Source organism: Macaca fascicularis, chromosome 5 (assembly GCF_037993035.2).
Source record: "Macaca fascicularis isolate 582-1 chromosome 5, T2T-MFA8v1.1".
Classification (NCBI taxonomy): Eukaryota; Metazoa; Chordata; class Mammalia; order Primates; family Cercopithecidae; genus Macaca; species Macaca fascicularis.
Window position 1 is genome coordinate 71,572,203 of NC_088379.1, and position 13,980 is coordinate 71,586,182.

Genomic DNA, 13,980 nt, shown 5'->3' on the forward strand with positions numbered 1-13,980 from the left:
GTTGACAGGGCCCACTAATTCTGTTTTTTTAACTTAATTCTGCTATTAAGAGATTCTGATGCATTCTTCAGTATGTCAATTGTATTTTTCAACTCACAATTTCTGCTTCTTTCTAATATTTCAATCTGTTAAATTTATCTGATAGAATTCTAAATTCTTTCTCTGTGTTGTCTTGAATTTCTTTAAGTTTCCTCAAAATAGCTATTTTGAACTCTCTTTCTGAAAGGTGACAAATCTCTATTTCTCCAGAGTTGCTCCCTGGTGCCTTATTCAGTTCACCTGGTGAGATCTTATTTTCCTGGATGGTCTTGATGCTTGTGGGTGTTCATCAGTTTCTGGACACCCACCGAAGAGTTAGGTATTTATTATAGTCTTTTCAGTCTAGGCTTTGTTTGTACCTGCCCTTCTTGTGAAGGCTTTCCAGGAATTTGAAGTGATTTGGGTGTTATGATTTAAACTATATCTGCATTAGGTGATAATCTAAGCCTAGTAATGTTGTAGTTCTTGCACACTGGCCCAGGTACTTCTTTGGTGGTCTTGGATAAGATCTGGAAGACGTCTCTAGATTACCAAGCAGAAATTTGTTTTCTTCCCTTACTTCCTCAAAAACAAACCATCTTTCTCTCTCTCTCTCTCTCTCTCTCTCTCTCTCTCTCTCTCTCTCTCTCTCTCTTTCTCTCTCTCTTTCTCTTTCCTCTCTATCTCTTGACCTGCCTGGAGCCAGAGGTGGGATGACATAAGCCCCCCTTTGGCCACCAGCACTGGGACTCTGCTGTGTTATATCTAAAGCCAACACAGCACTAGGTCTCACCCAAGGCCTCCTGGAACCACTACTTGTCTCTCGCCTATGTTCACTTAAGGTCCTAGGGTTCTACAATCAGCAGGTGGTGAAGACAGCTAAGCTGGTGTTTCTTCCTTCAGATCAGCAAGTTTCCCCGGGCCCCAGCTAGGTTCATAGTTGTCAAGGAACCATGGACTGGAATCAAATACTTTGAAAATCTACTTGGTGCTCTATCCTTCTGCAGCTCAGTTGGCACTCAAAGTACAAGATAAAGTTCTTCCCATTTACCCTCCCCTTTTCAGGGGCAGACAAGTCTCTTCTTATGGCCACCACCATCACCAGAGGCCCACAAGGAGTGCTGCCATGCTACTGCTGATGCTTATTTAAGATCCAAGTGCTCTTTAGTCACCTTGTGGTGAATGCTGCCAGGTTTGGGAATCACCTTTCATGGCAGTGAGTTCCCGACTTGCCCAGGGAAGATCCAAAAATGCTGTATAAGAAACAAGGCTAGAATCAGGGACCCCAAGAGCCTGCTTGGTACTCTACCCCAGTGTTTTCCAAGCTGCTATCTAAGACACAAGACGAAGATGCCTTTACCCTCTGCTTTTCTCAGGCTGAAGGAGTCTCACTGTAGCCACCACAGGTGGGAGTGTGCTGGGTCTCATTTGAAGCCAGCACATCTCAGACTTACCTATGGCTCATGGTGTACTACCTGGATATCACTGCTTGTTCTTCAGGGCCCAAGGGGTCCTTAGTCAGCAGGTGATAAATCCTGCCAGAACTAGGTCCTTCCCTTCAAGGCAGTGAGTCCCCTTCTGTCCCAGCATTTGTCTAGAAATGCTTTCCAGAAGATAGGGCCTGGAATGGGCGTTCCCCCAACTCTAGCCAGTGCCCTATCCTACTGTGGCTGAGCTAGTATCCAGGATGCAAGACAAAGTCCTCTATATTCCTTCCTCTCCTCAAGCAGAAGGATAGAGGCACTTTTGTTGCTGTGAGCTGTGCTGCTCAGGGATTTGGGGACGGGTGGTGCACGTACACCCTTAACCACACCAGCTGGTGTCTCACTAGAACATGTGTCCTGCAAGTCTACTCGCTCCAAGCCTAAAACAGCACTAGCACTTGCTGAAGAATTGCCATCCTTGGGGCCTAGATTACCTTTCAAGTTGACTTAGAACCCCAATGCACTTCAGCCCATGAGGCAAGACTTGCCAGAACTCATGTTCCAATCACTAAGATGGGGAATTCACCTCTGGCTGGGGCCAGTCTAAATGCTTCCTCTGTGAGCAGACATCCGCTGAGCTCATCCTGGTTTTGCTTTCTACTGTGACAAGGCAGCACTCAGTTCAATGTGAAGTCTCATAACCACTTGTGCTGTCCCTCCCCAAAGTGCAAATTTTCTCTTTACACCATGTGGCTGCTGTCAGGGGATAAGAGAAGGGGTGCATCAGAGATTCAAGGCTTTCTTTTCTACCCTTTTCAGTGCTTCTTTCAGCTATATGAAGTTAAAGCCAGGTACTGTGATTACTCACCTCATTTGTTTTATTCTTATGCAGTACTTTTTGCGTGTGTAGAGAGTTGTTACATTTGATGTTCCTGTGTGGGAGAATGATCAGTAGAGGTTTCTATTCGGTCATCTTGCTCCACTCCACCCTAGTTCCCCCATGTCATTTTAAATGTAGCTCTGCATACATCATATGAATGGACTTGATTTAGAACCTATTTTGAGAAACTATTTGTTGCATAAACAAATTTATCTATTTATGTGAATTGTCAAGCTGATACATTTCTTCTTTTATATTTTATTGTGCATGCTATATTTGGGGCTTCCTGGCTATTTGTTCACTGCCATATATTTTTCTCTGTGTGCAATGTTTTCTTGAACATTTTTCATTCTTGTAAACTTATATAATATGCATGTTATTTTTTCTTTTACAGGAATTCATGTTCTTATTAAATTGATATTAGACTTACAGTTCTCAAATCATCAATATCAAGATGACAGAATGTACTGATTTCCTGGGAATTATAAAGACCCTGAGAGCCTCTTCTCAGTTTCCATATACATTTCCTGGAATTTTGTTACTAATATTACATTGCATGTATTGTTTCTCTCAGTAATTAGCTTTTGATATTTTAGTTTTTAGCAAGTATATTTTTATATAACAAAATGAGGTATGCAAAAGTATTATTTTAAAATTATATTTATAACTGAAATAAGTCTCAACTTTAAACTTCCATTTCACCTGACTGCAGAAAAATGAATCTAAATATTTTCCAAAGGAACAACTAGAAATATTTTTTTTTCCTTTAAGATCTCTGCAGTTTGCAAACTTTGCTTTCTAGAACTATATGACAGAGGAAAAGTCAAGGTCTCTAAGCTAATTTGTCACCAAAAAAGTCAATAGCAGTGCTATATTTTTATGCCTTTATAAGTTAAATAAAAAAGATAATTTATGTTTCAAAATACTTTGATTCCTTTTTAAAACTCAAAATATAGGCTATTCTGAGTCCCTCTTATCTGATGTCCCTTTATTAAGCTTGAAGTGCTCTTAAAAATTACATACAGTTAAAATTTTACCTGTTTAAAGAAAACGATGAAAAAATAGAAATTGTAAATATTAACAAAAGTTTTCAAGTCAGTTCCACGTGCATCATTTACACATTTAAATTTCATATTATTGAAAAAAATGCAAAGTATACACATTTTCTAATGTAATTTTGTGCAAATATTGTTATATAAGTTAATGAAAATTATTGAATATAGCTCAGTGTGTAATGCTGCAAATGATAACTAGAGACAGACCTGACCATTAAATTCGCCCTAAATGAAGCTATGGAATTATAACTGAATGCGATCACTGCCATCGTTTTCAAAAATGTGTTGAAACAGTTTCCTCAATTTGAAAAGCACAATAATAAACAAAAGCCCATTTTCTTTACCTTTCATGAAGGCTGCAGCTCTGAATTTGTTCAAATATATAAAAGAGGAAAATAGAAAAAGAAAAATGTTCACCGAGGACTGAAACAAATGTGGTAATGTTTCAATGCTTTTTAATACAGTTTCGTAGTGGAGTACATTACTTAATAAAATAATGTTTATTATCTCAATTACAATTTGTGAAAATAGTTTACATTGAGGTGTTCAACATATGAATAAACTCGTTATTTAATTTTCAGGATTCTTGTAGGTTATTCCTTGTTGTATTTTATTGATGATTTGCATAGAAGACTCAGGAAATTAGATATTTATGCTAATTTCAGTGTATCAAAAAGAAATATAACAGCATTATTTATTTAAAAGTTTATATCTATTTTGAAGTTTTCTTAAGAAAAAGTGACAAGAGGCCGGGCGCGGTGGCTCAAGCCTGTAATCCCAGCACTTTGGGAGGCCAAGACGGGCGGATCACGAGGTCAGGAGATGGAGACTATCCTGACTAATACGGTGAAACCCCGTCCCTAGTAAAAAAAATACAAAAAAAAAAAACAAAAGCCGGGCGAGGTGGCGGGCGCCTGTAGTCCCAGCTACTCGGGAGGCTGAGGCAGGAGTATGGCGTAAACCCAGAAGGCGGAGCTTACAGTGAGCTGAGATCCGGCCACTGCACTCCAGCCTGGGTGACAGAGCAAGACTCCGTCTCAAAAAAAAAAAAAAAAAAAAAAGGAAAAAGTGACAAGTATTCAACAAAAAGTGGCATTATCATCCACTCTTTCTCACCATCACTAAATTTTAATTGAAGCCTAAATGTGCACACAGTACCTGAACAAATGATTTTTATTTGATAATCTATTTTAATGTGTGATGTTTTGAATTTGGCTAATTGTTAAAATCTCAGCTTTTAAATGACTATGACAAATTGATTTTTTAAAGTGCTCTTTAAATGTCTCTATGAAGGCATATGACATTTCTTGAGGGGATATTATTTCATATAAAACAGATTGTTCTAGCAAATAACTTATTACTCAAAAAATCATTAATGTGTCAAATATTTGAATTACAGATGTTGTTGGCTGCAAATAATGAAATAACCTATTGACAATTAATTTAATAATGAAATAAACATTTATCGTAAATAACAAGAAGTCTAAAGGTAGATACTTTCAAGGTGAATTCAATGTCTCAATGCCACTAAAATGCCAATGCCTTTCCACTCATTATCCTAAGCAAGCTGGCTGCTTATTTTCAGTTTGCGGCTTCATGGTTTTAAAATTAATGTTGCATCTCTTTGTATCACATCCTTGACCAATAACATTCAAAGGAAAAAGAAAGTTAAGGTTCTGTCATCACAGCACTATCTTTTTAACAAGGAAGATGTCAGATGCTCTCATATACAACAGATTTCTCTCCCTTTCAGGCACACACACACACACACACACACACACATACAGTTCTTCTTTCATCTTTTTGGCCAGCACTATGACCTAGCTTTACTGCAAGAGATCCTGACAAATGGGAGTCTGACATTTTCAGCCTTTATAATGAGAAGTGACCTTTGGCAGGAAGGGGAAAAGTAAATGGTGTTAGGTAGTCAAGGCACAGTGTCTGCCACTGCTTCACTGCAGTATCAAATTTCAGCATTGAATACAATTTTTAGGTGAATCAATAAAATAATTTGATTATGTGTTAAGTCATCAAAATTTAAATTAAGTGATCTTGTTGGGCTTTTTTTTAACTTTTAAAAAATAATTATGGATTCACAGAAACTTGCAGAGAAGTGTGCAGGGCAGTCCAGTGCACCCTTCACCCAGCCTCCTTCAATGTCAGTATTATCCATAGCTATGGTACAATGTCAAAACCAGGAAATCAAAATTGGTATAATTCATAGAGTTTATTCAGGAGTCACCAGTCATACTTGTACTTGGAATGCATACATGTGTGCATGTGTGTATGTGTAGCTCTGTACAATGCTATCACATGTGTTGCTTTCTGTAATCACCATCACAATCATGATATACATTACTGTACCATTACCAGAGGCGCCCTTATGTAACTTCTTAGTAGCTACACTCACACCTTCCCCTAATTCCTAACCATTGGTAACCACTAATCTATTTTTAGCCTCTATAATTATGTTATTTATTATTATAACATATCATTATCATTGATACTAGGTTATTCTATGTGTTTTTAACTTAGTGTGAATTTATGTGAAAGATAAAATTTAACACTGAGGAAATAAGACTAAAATTCTCAAAATTATATGTAAATATAGCAAACCAATTATTCTTAATAACTTTAACATGTTACTTACAGTTTAGGCGTAAAACATATCAACCGTTATATCCCCAAGAAGATTATTTTAAAAGTCTTTTAATCAAACAATGGTAAGTTGATCAGATTTCCTACTATAAGGAAAATCACCACTTTGACAGAGTCCTCACTGTTTTTCAAAAAAGGGAGATAAAGTAAGAATACTCAGTCTAAATCATTGTTTAGAATGGTGAGCATTATGAAGGGCAGGTTTGGATTTGTAAAATCTCATATATTAAGTTAGCTGTTTGCACCAGTGAACATTCTGTTTTCCAGACAAGAGAGCTGTTTGTCCAAAGGAGCAAACTGTTTGCCCAGACAATTCGGGTCACAGTAATTTCCTGAAGTAAACAGTGGTTATTTTTTGGTTTATACTCCTATCTTCCTGGTGAAGAGTTTCCTGGGACAAAACAAATATGTTATCATATTATTGCAAGAAGACACAGCTCTCTGTATTTTCTTGTTCTTATACCTGTGCTGGACAGCAAATCAATACAATCTGGGGATATGATCAATTCAAATCTGGATCACTCTTTGTAGAGTCATGATCACATAATAAGTTTTTCTCTTGTGGTAAATTCAACATTTATAAAGTTTAGTTTTTATTATTTTGGTGAATGATTATTTGGGGGACAGTGGCTTTGTAACTGCATTTAAGATTCTGGAAATCATATATTTGAGTATTGCAACATAGCAAATACTAAGAAAATAGTTTTTAGTTTTCTTCCAGACCAGGAGGTAAGAGTGCCCAAATTAAACCAAGACAGCAGATCCTTTCACCAATCTAAAAAGTCCATAGGATGAGATACTGGGGTATTAACCAAATCATATTGATATGGTTTGGCTGTGCCACACCCAAGTTTCATCTTGAATTGTAATCTCCACATGTTGAGACTGCATCATGAGGATGGTGATTTCCATGCTGTTCTCATGATATTGAGTTCTCACAAAATCCAACAGTTTAAAAGTGTTTTTGCAGTTCCCCCCTCTCTCTCTCCTGCCACTATGTGAGACATGCCTTGCTTTCTTTTCAACTTCTGCTATGATTGTAAGTATCCTGAGGTCTCCCCAGTGATGTGAATCTGTGAGTAAATTAAAACTCTTTTCTTTATAAATTACCCAGTCTCGGGATTTCTCTATAGCAGTGTGAGAATGGACTAATACAGAAAATAGGTACCAGAAGTTTAGGGCACTTCTATAAAGATAACTGAAAATGTGAAAGCAACTTTGACGGGCACAGGTTGGAAGAGTTTGGAGGGTTCAGAAGAAGACAGGAAGATGTGGGGAAGTTTGGAACTTCCTAGAGTCTTGTTGAATGGTTTTGACCAAAATGCTGATAGTAATATGGACGGTGAAGTCCAGGCTGAGGGGGTCTCAAATGGAGATGAGAAACTTATTGGGAACTGGAGTAAAGGTCACTTTAGCTATGCCTTAGAAAAGACACTGGCAGTCTTTTAGCCTTGCCCTAGAGATATATAGCACTTTGAACTTGAGTGAGCTGATTTAGGGTATCTAGCAGAAGAAATTTCTAAGCAGTAAAGCATTCAAGAGGTGATCTGTTTTTTCTTGACAGTGTATAGTTATACGCATGCACAAAGAGTCTGAAATTGGAACTTATGTTTAAAGGGAAGCAGAGCATAAATGTTTGGAAAATTTGCAGTCTAACCATGCAGTAGAAAAGAAAAACCTATTTTCTGAAGGGAAATTCAAGCTGGCTGCAGAAATTTGCATAAGTAACAAGGAGCCGAACGTTAATAGCCAGGACAATGGAGAAAATGTCTCCCAGGCAGTTCAGTTCAGAAATAGTTACAGCAGCCCCTCCCATCTCAGGTCCAGAGGCCTAGGAGGTAAAAATGATTTTTTGGGCCAGGTCAAGGCTTCACTGCTCTGTACAGCCTTAGGACATGGTGCCCTGCATTACAGCTACTCCAGCTTCACCATGTCTAAAAGGGGCCAAGGTACACCTCCAGGCATGGCTTCAGAGAGTGCAAGCCCCAAGCCTTGTCAGCTTCCACATGGTTTGGGGCCTGCAGGGGCAAAAAAGACAAGAGTTGAGCTTTGGGAGCCTCTTCCTAGATTTCAGAGCATTAGAGAAATAGCTGAATGTCCAGAAAGAAGTTTGCTGCAGGAGTGGAGCCCTCATGGAGAACCTCTACCAGGGCAATGCAGAGGGGAAATGTAGGGTTTGAGCCTCCACACAGAGTCCCCATTAGAGCACTGCCTAGTGAAGCTGTGAGGAGAGGGTCCATCCTCCACACTCCAGAATAGTGGATGCACTGACAGCTTGCACTGTGCACCTGGAAAAACTTCAGGCACTCAATATCAGCTCATGAAGGCAGCCACGAGGGCTGTACCCTGAAGAGTCACAGGGGTGGAGTTGCCTAAGACCTTGGGAGCCCACGTTGCATCAGCATGCCCTAGATGTGAGACATGGAGTGAAAGGAAATTATTTCAGAGCTTTAAGATTTAATGATGACCTTATTGGGTTTCTGTAACCCCTTTGTTTTGGCCAATTTATCCCATTTGGAATGGAAGCATTTATGCAATGCCTGTAACTCTATTGTATCTTGTAAGTAACTAACGCTTTTGATTTTACAGGCCCATAGGCAGAAGGGACTTTTCTTGCCTCAGATGACACTTTGGACCTGTACTTTTAGGTTAATACTGGAATGAGTTTAGACTTTGGGGGACTATTGGGAAGGCATGATTGTGTTTTGAAATGTGCAAAGGACATGAGATTTGGGAGGGGTTGGGGTGGAATGATATGGTTCAGCTTTGTGTCCCCACCCAAATCTCATCTCAAATTATAATCCCCACATACTGAGGGAGGGACCTAGTAGGAGGTGACTGGACCATGGGGGAAGTTTCCCCCATGCTGTCCTGAGAGTAGTGAGTTCTCATGAAATCTGATGGGTTAAAAGTGTTTGGCTGTTCCACTCTTGCTCTTGCACTCTCCTGCTGCCATGTAAGACATGCCTTGCTTCCTCTTCACCTTCCACCATGTGAGTAAGTTTCCTGAGGCCTCCCTCACCACACAGAACTGTGAGTCAATTAAACCTCTTTTCTGTATAAATTACTCAGTCTCAAGTAGTTCTTTACAGCAGTGTGAGAACAGACTAATACACATATTTATCATATATATATATATATATATATATATGTAATAGGTTGAATTATATCACCCCAAAATTGATGTTTTGAAGTCTTAAACCTCAGTATGCTAGAATGTGACTATATTTGGAGAAAGGTATCTTAAAGAGGAAATTAAGTTAAAATAAGGTTGTAATGATAGGCACTAATCCAACGTGATTGGTCTTATAGGAGGAGATTAAAATACATACAAGCACAGAAGAGGAGCAAGTAGAAGACAAAGGAATAAGATGGCCACCTACAAGTCAAGGAGAGAGTCCTCAAAAAAACGCAACCCTGAGGATACTTTGATCTTGAGCTTCTAGCTTCCAGAAATGTGAGAAAAAATAATTTATGTTGATTAAGTCACCCAGTCTGTGGTACTTCATTATGGCTGCCCTGGCAAAACGAGCACAATACATATTTATGTAACCCCTAAACCAAGTATTATCTTATGGTTTATGTTACCATCTGGTCTTAGTCAATACCTAAGACTGAGCAATTTATAAAGAACAGAAATTTATTTCTCACATTTCTGGAGGCTGGGAGATCAAGGCACAAGCATCTGGTGTTGGGTGAGGGCCTTCTTGCTCTATCTTCCCATGGTGGAAACTGGAAGAGCAAAAACGGACAAACTTGTGTCCAAATACGGCAGAAGAGCAGAAGTGTGAACCCACTCCCAGAAGCCCATTTTTAGGAGCATTAATACATTAATGAGGATGAAGCACTCATGACCTAAACATCTCTCATTGGGCCCCATCTTCCAATACTGTTGCATTGGGATTACGTTTTAACAAATGAATTTTGGAAGATGCATTCTATTATAGCATTATCTTTATCCAAAGTAACCAAATTTTGTTTTCCAAATTAAAAATGAAAAGAACTCAGAAAGCCAAAAAATAATTTTTCACAAGCCCAAATCTACCAGATTAATAATTTTTGAGTTTTATTGACCATTTAAAGAAAATTGTATATATTTTTACTCTACAACCATAGTATAATATATAAAAATAATCAAAAGGGTAGATATAACAATGATTAGTGACCATTGTTTTGCCTCTTTTTTCCTTAGAAATTGTCCAAGTACCCAAAGATTAAATTATTACCTCAATAAAATATTAGCTTCAGGCTTTAAAGTTAAATAAAGTTCTAGAAATTAAAATTCAACAAGCAAATTAAGTATACGTAATTGGTCATATTGCAAGAATTCATAGGCTTAAACATTTTAGGAGTTATTCATTGTTATGAGTTCTTTTAGTTCAATACAGTTGCATAGTTTTGCAATCTTAAGACCATTTGTAGAAACACTAATGGCTCAACCCATAGAACTAATGTAAAAATTTTTGAAAGTTTAACATAGATTAAACTCAAAGCATGTACTAAAATACTGCACTAACATTTTTACATGGTGGCAAAATTAGAGAGAAAACAAAAAGTATTTAAAGCTAAAATTAAAATATCTTAATCTTACGAGTTATCTCTTGTTCTGGAATATCACATGAACTTTAAGAAAATCTTATTTATAAATCTTTATAGTCTTTTCCAAATTTTAAAGACTCTTCAAGTCTTGACAAAATCCCTAACTTTCTAACTTTTGCTAAGAACCAAAGCCATTTCTCAAACTCACATTATACTTTTTAAAATCTGAATTTGTTTCTGCATTTATTTTGTGTTTAACATCTGTGTTTTTCATATACTGTCAGTTCAGTAGTTTAATAAAATATGGTGAATTTAGATTTCTTTGGGAGATATTCCAGGGTGTCTCATTTGAAAATTGCCAAAGATGATGCAATTCAGTACATATATGCCAGAATTTTAAATTTTTAAATAATTTTTCTATTTACATTTTATAGCATGTAATATTAATAGTTTTGAGGAGAATCTTAGTGCTTTTTTTTTAAGCTTAAACAATGAAGTCATTTATTAGGTCATTTAGTAATTTACTAGACATAAGTCATTCCAAGTTTAGTTAAGTTAGTGATCCAAAGATGGCATCAGAAGCCAACTGTCTTCCATGTTTCCAATTATACCGTATTCAGCATATTGGCTTTTTCTTGTTTGTCTCCTTAGGCCACTTTACTGCTGTAGTTTGTGTGTGTGTGTGTGTGTGTGTGTGTGTGTGTGCGCGCGCGCGCGCGCGTCTGTGTTGTTGTTGTTTTAAATTCTAAGATCAATTTTTATTTCTTCAAAAAAAAAAAAAAACAGAAGCAGTCAAAACAATTTAAGACACATTTAAAAGGATATTATTGAGTGAGCTTCAAGGAGAGCTTGACTCTGCAAAGGTTGTGAGTCCAAAGGAAGAGGGAAATCTGTCTTGTTCCTTGGCTGGCTGGCTGGCTGCGCCCAGGACAAAGGAGCCAGCAGAGGCCCCGAGACCCCAGACTGCTGCCCTGAATAGCCGAGTCCTGCCAATTCCAGTTCCAATGTCGCACAGGATCAGACTGTGCCGGGGGAGGGCTGTGGGAGGCCCGCGCATCCAGAAAGTGGAAATCGAGCCCCGTGGCACATTCCGATGGAACTCGGCGACAGATGAGCTTGAAAGTTCAAATGGACATTCTGGCTTTAGCGTTGCTTGCAAGGACCAGAAGATCTAATTGGCTGCAGGAGGAGTGCCACCCTTTGTCTCTGGAGTATTTGTGGTGAGAGATTCACCACACGCAGTGTGCACAGCATCCTCTTGGCTGGCAGACCTGTTATTGTAGGGTTTACCAATGTGGGCCAGGTCCGGCCGGAGATCAGTCATGCACCCTGACATCGAGGTTTGCCCGAGTCATTGACTATAATGTAGTAACATTAGCTGGTTATTTACAGGACAGCTGACTCTCCCTTTCCACGGATTTTTAGGGAGAGGGCTGGAGGGGAGGGGCGTGGCTGTCTGCTTGTTTTTAAATTTTTTAAATGACCTTATAAACGGGGAGTCAGGATAATTTAAACCAACACCTACATAGAGCAGTCCAAATGAGCCAGAAGAAAGGCCACCAGAAACACCTGGGTCCTCTCATCTCCTATGTGGAGGAGGCAGGGCCTAGGTCTGAGGAAGTGAATAAATGAAAAAGAAAATGAGTGCAAGAAATGGGAGTTGCAAGGGCAAAAGGAAGAAGGTCAACCACTTTTTTTTTCTTTTTTTTCTTTTTTAACCTTAGGAGCTAAGTGTAGCTTGAAGCTTTTGGATAACTTTGCACAAGAAAAGGAAAATCATTCTTTTGAAGTAGGTTGAAGCAGTGATTTTTGAAAACAAAGCAGAATGAAAGCATCTTAAATTTTTCATCTTTTCTTTACAAGTTACCTAGATCACTTTTGATTGAGAAAACTATGGAAAGCTAGTAACTGCCACAAGTGAACCCAGGGGATGGCATATGTCAATTTTCCACAGAGCCTTGCTTTGTGGGTGTCTGAATGCACTGCTCTCAGGGGCAAGAGCTCTGCTCACATTTGCTGGAATCAATCGCAGTAGATTTCAGTCCTCAAGTCACTTTTGACTATATTGCTTTGTAAACTCTCCAGCATTCTTACAGAATTTTTTACGATCCTTAGAGTATTCTTCAGGTAGGTCAGGCCAAAGGGAATGCTTGGGCTGGAGGTAGTTCATCAGTGCTATGAGAGACTGACTGGATTACTTAGTTGGTTTTGGTTGCCAGCTTCTAGTTTTCAGCACTAATTACTGGCAAACAGACCTTCTCATTTTCATCAATGTTCAGGTGATAGATCTTTGTTTTAAATGTGATCTTTGGTGGTTTGAATGAGTACTCTGTGGGAAAGTTGGTTTTGATCCTGAAGGCCCTGTATTAGCCGATTCTTGCATTGCTGTAAAGAAATCTGGGTTAATTATAAAGAAAAGAGGGTTAACTGGCTCATGGTTCTACAGGCTCTACGGAAGCATAGCTGCATTTGCTTCTGGGAGGTCTCAGGAAGCTTCCAATTATGGCAAAAGGCAAAGGGGAGCAAGCACATCACATGGTGAGAACTGGAGGGGTGAGGGGAAGCACCACACACTTTTAAACTATCAGATCTCAGAACACATCTTCCAAGAATGCACTCACTATCTGGAGGGCGGCACCAAAGGGACGGTGCTAAATCATTCATGAGGATTCTGCCTCCATATTCCAGTCACTGCCAGGCCCGACCTACAATACTGGGGATTATATTTTAACATGAGATTTGGGTGGGGACAAATATCCAAACTATATCAGGCCCCCTTATCATGTGGAGGCTTGTCCATCACCTTCCTGTTGACCACCGTCTTGGACATCAACTGCTACAGTTCGACATCTCACATCCATATGCAACAAAACCCAGTTAGGAAGGACTGTTTATCACATCCCGTGTTTGTTTGTTTGTTTGTTTGTTTAACTTTTTCTTTATTTCTTTATTTTGAGATGGAGTCTTGGTCTGTCACCCAGGCTGGAGTGCAGTGGCACAATCTCGGCTCAGTGCACCCTCCACCTCCCAGACTAAAGCAGTTCTCCTGTCTCAACCTCCCAAGTAGCTGGAATTACAGGTATGCTCCACCACACGGCTAATTGTTTTGTATTTTTAGTAGAGATGGGGTTTCACCATGTTGGCCAGGCTGGTTTCGAACTCCTGACCTCAAGGGATCTGCCCACCTTGGCCTCCCAAGGTACTGGGATTACAGGCGTGAGCCACCGTGCCCTGCCTAAACTTTTATTTTGAAATAACTGTAGATACAGGAAGTTGCAAAAAATTGTACAAAGAGGACAGGTGCCAGTGTAGTATTCCCTTAGATTTCCTCAATAGTTACATCTTATGTAATTGCAGTACAATATTAAAACCAAGACATTGACATTCAATACAATGTGTATGCATA

General features: G+C 38.9%; 1 pseudogene; it reads right to left on the minus strand.

Annotated features, from left to right (window-relative positions):
- Positions 1-12,624: 12,624 nt before the first annotated feature.
- LOC123573472 (ubiquitin-conjugating enzyme E2 L3 pseudogene) lies at positions 12,625-13,404 on the minus strand (annotated as a pseudogene).
- Positions 13,405-13,980: the final 576 nt, after the last annotated feature.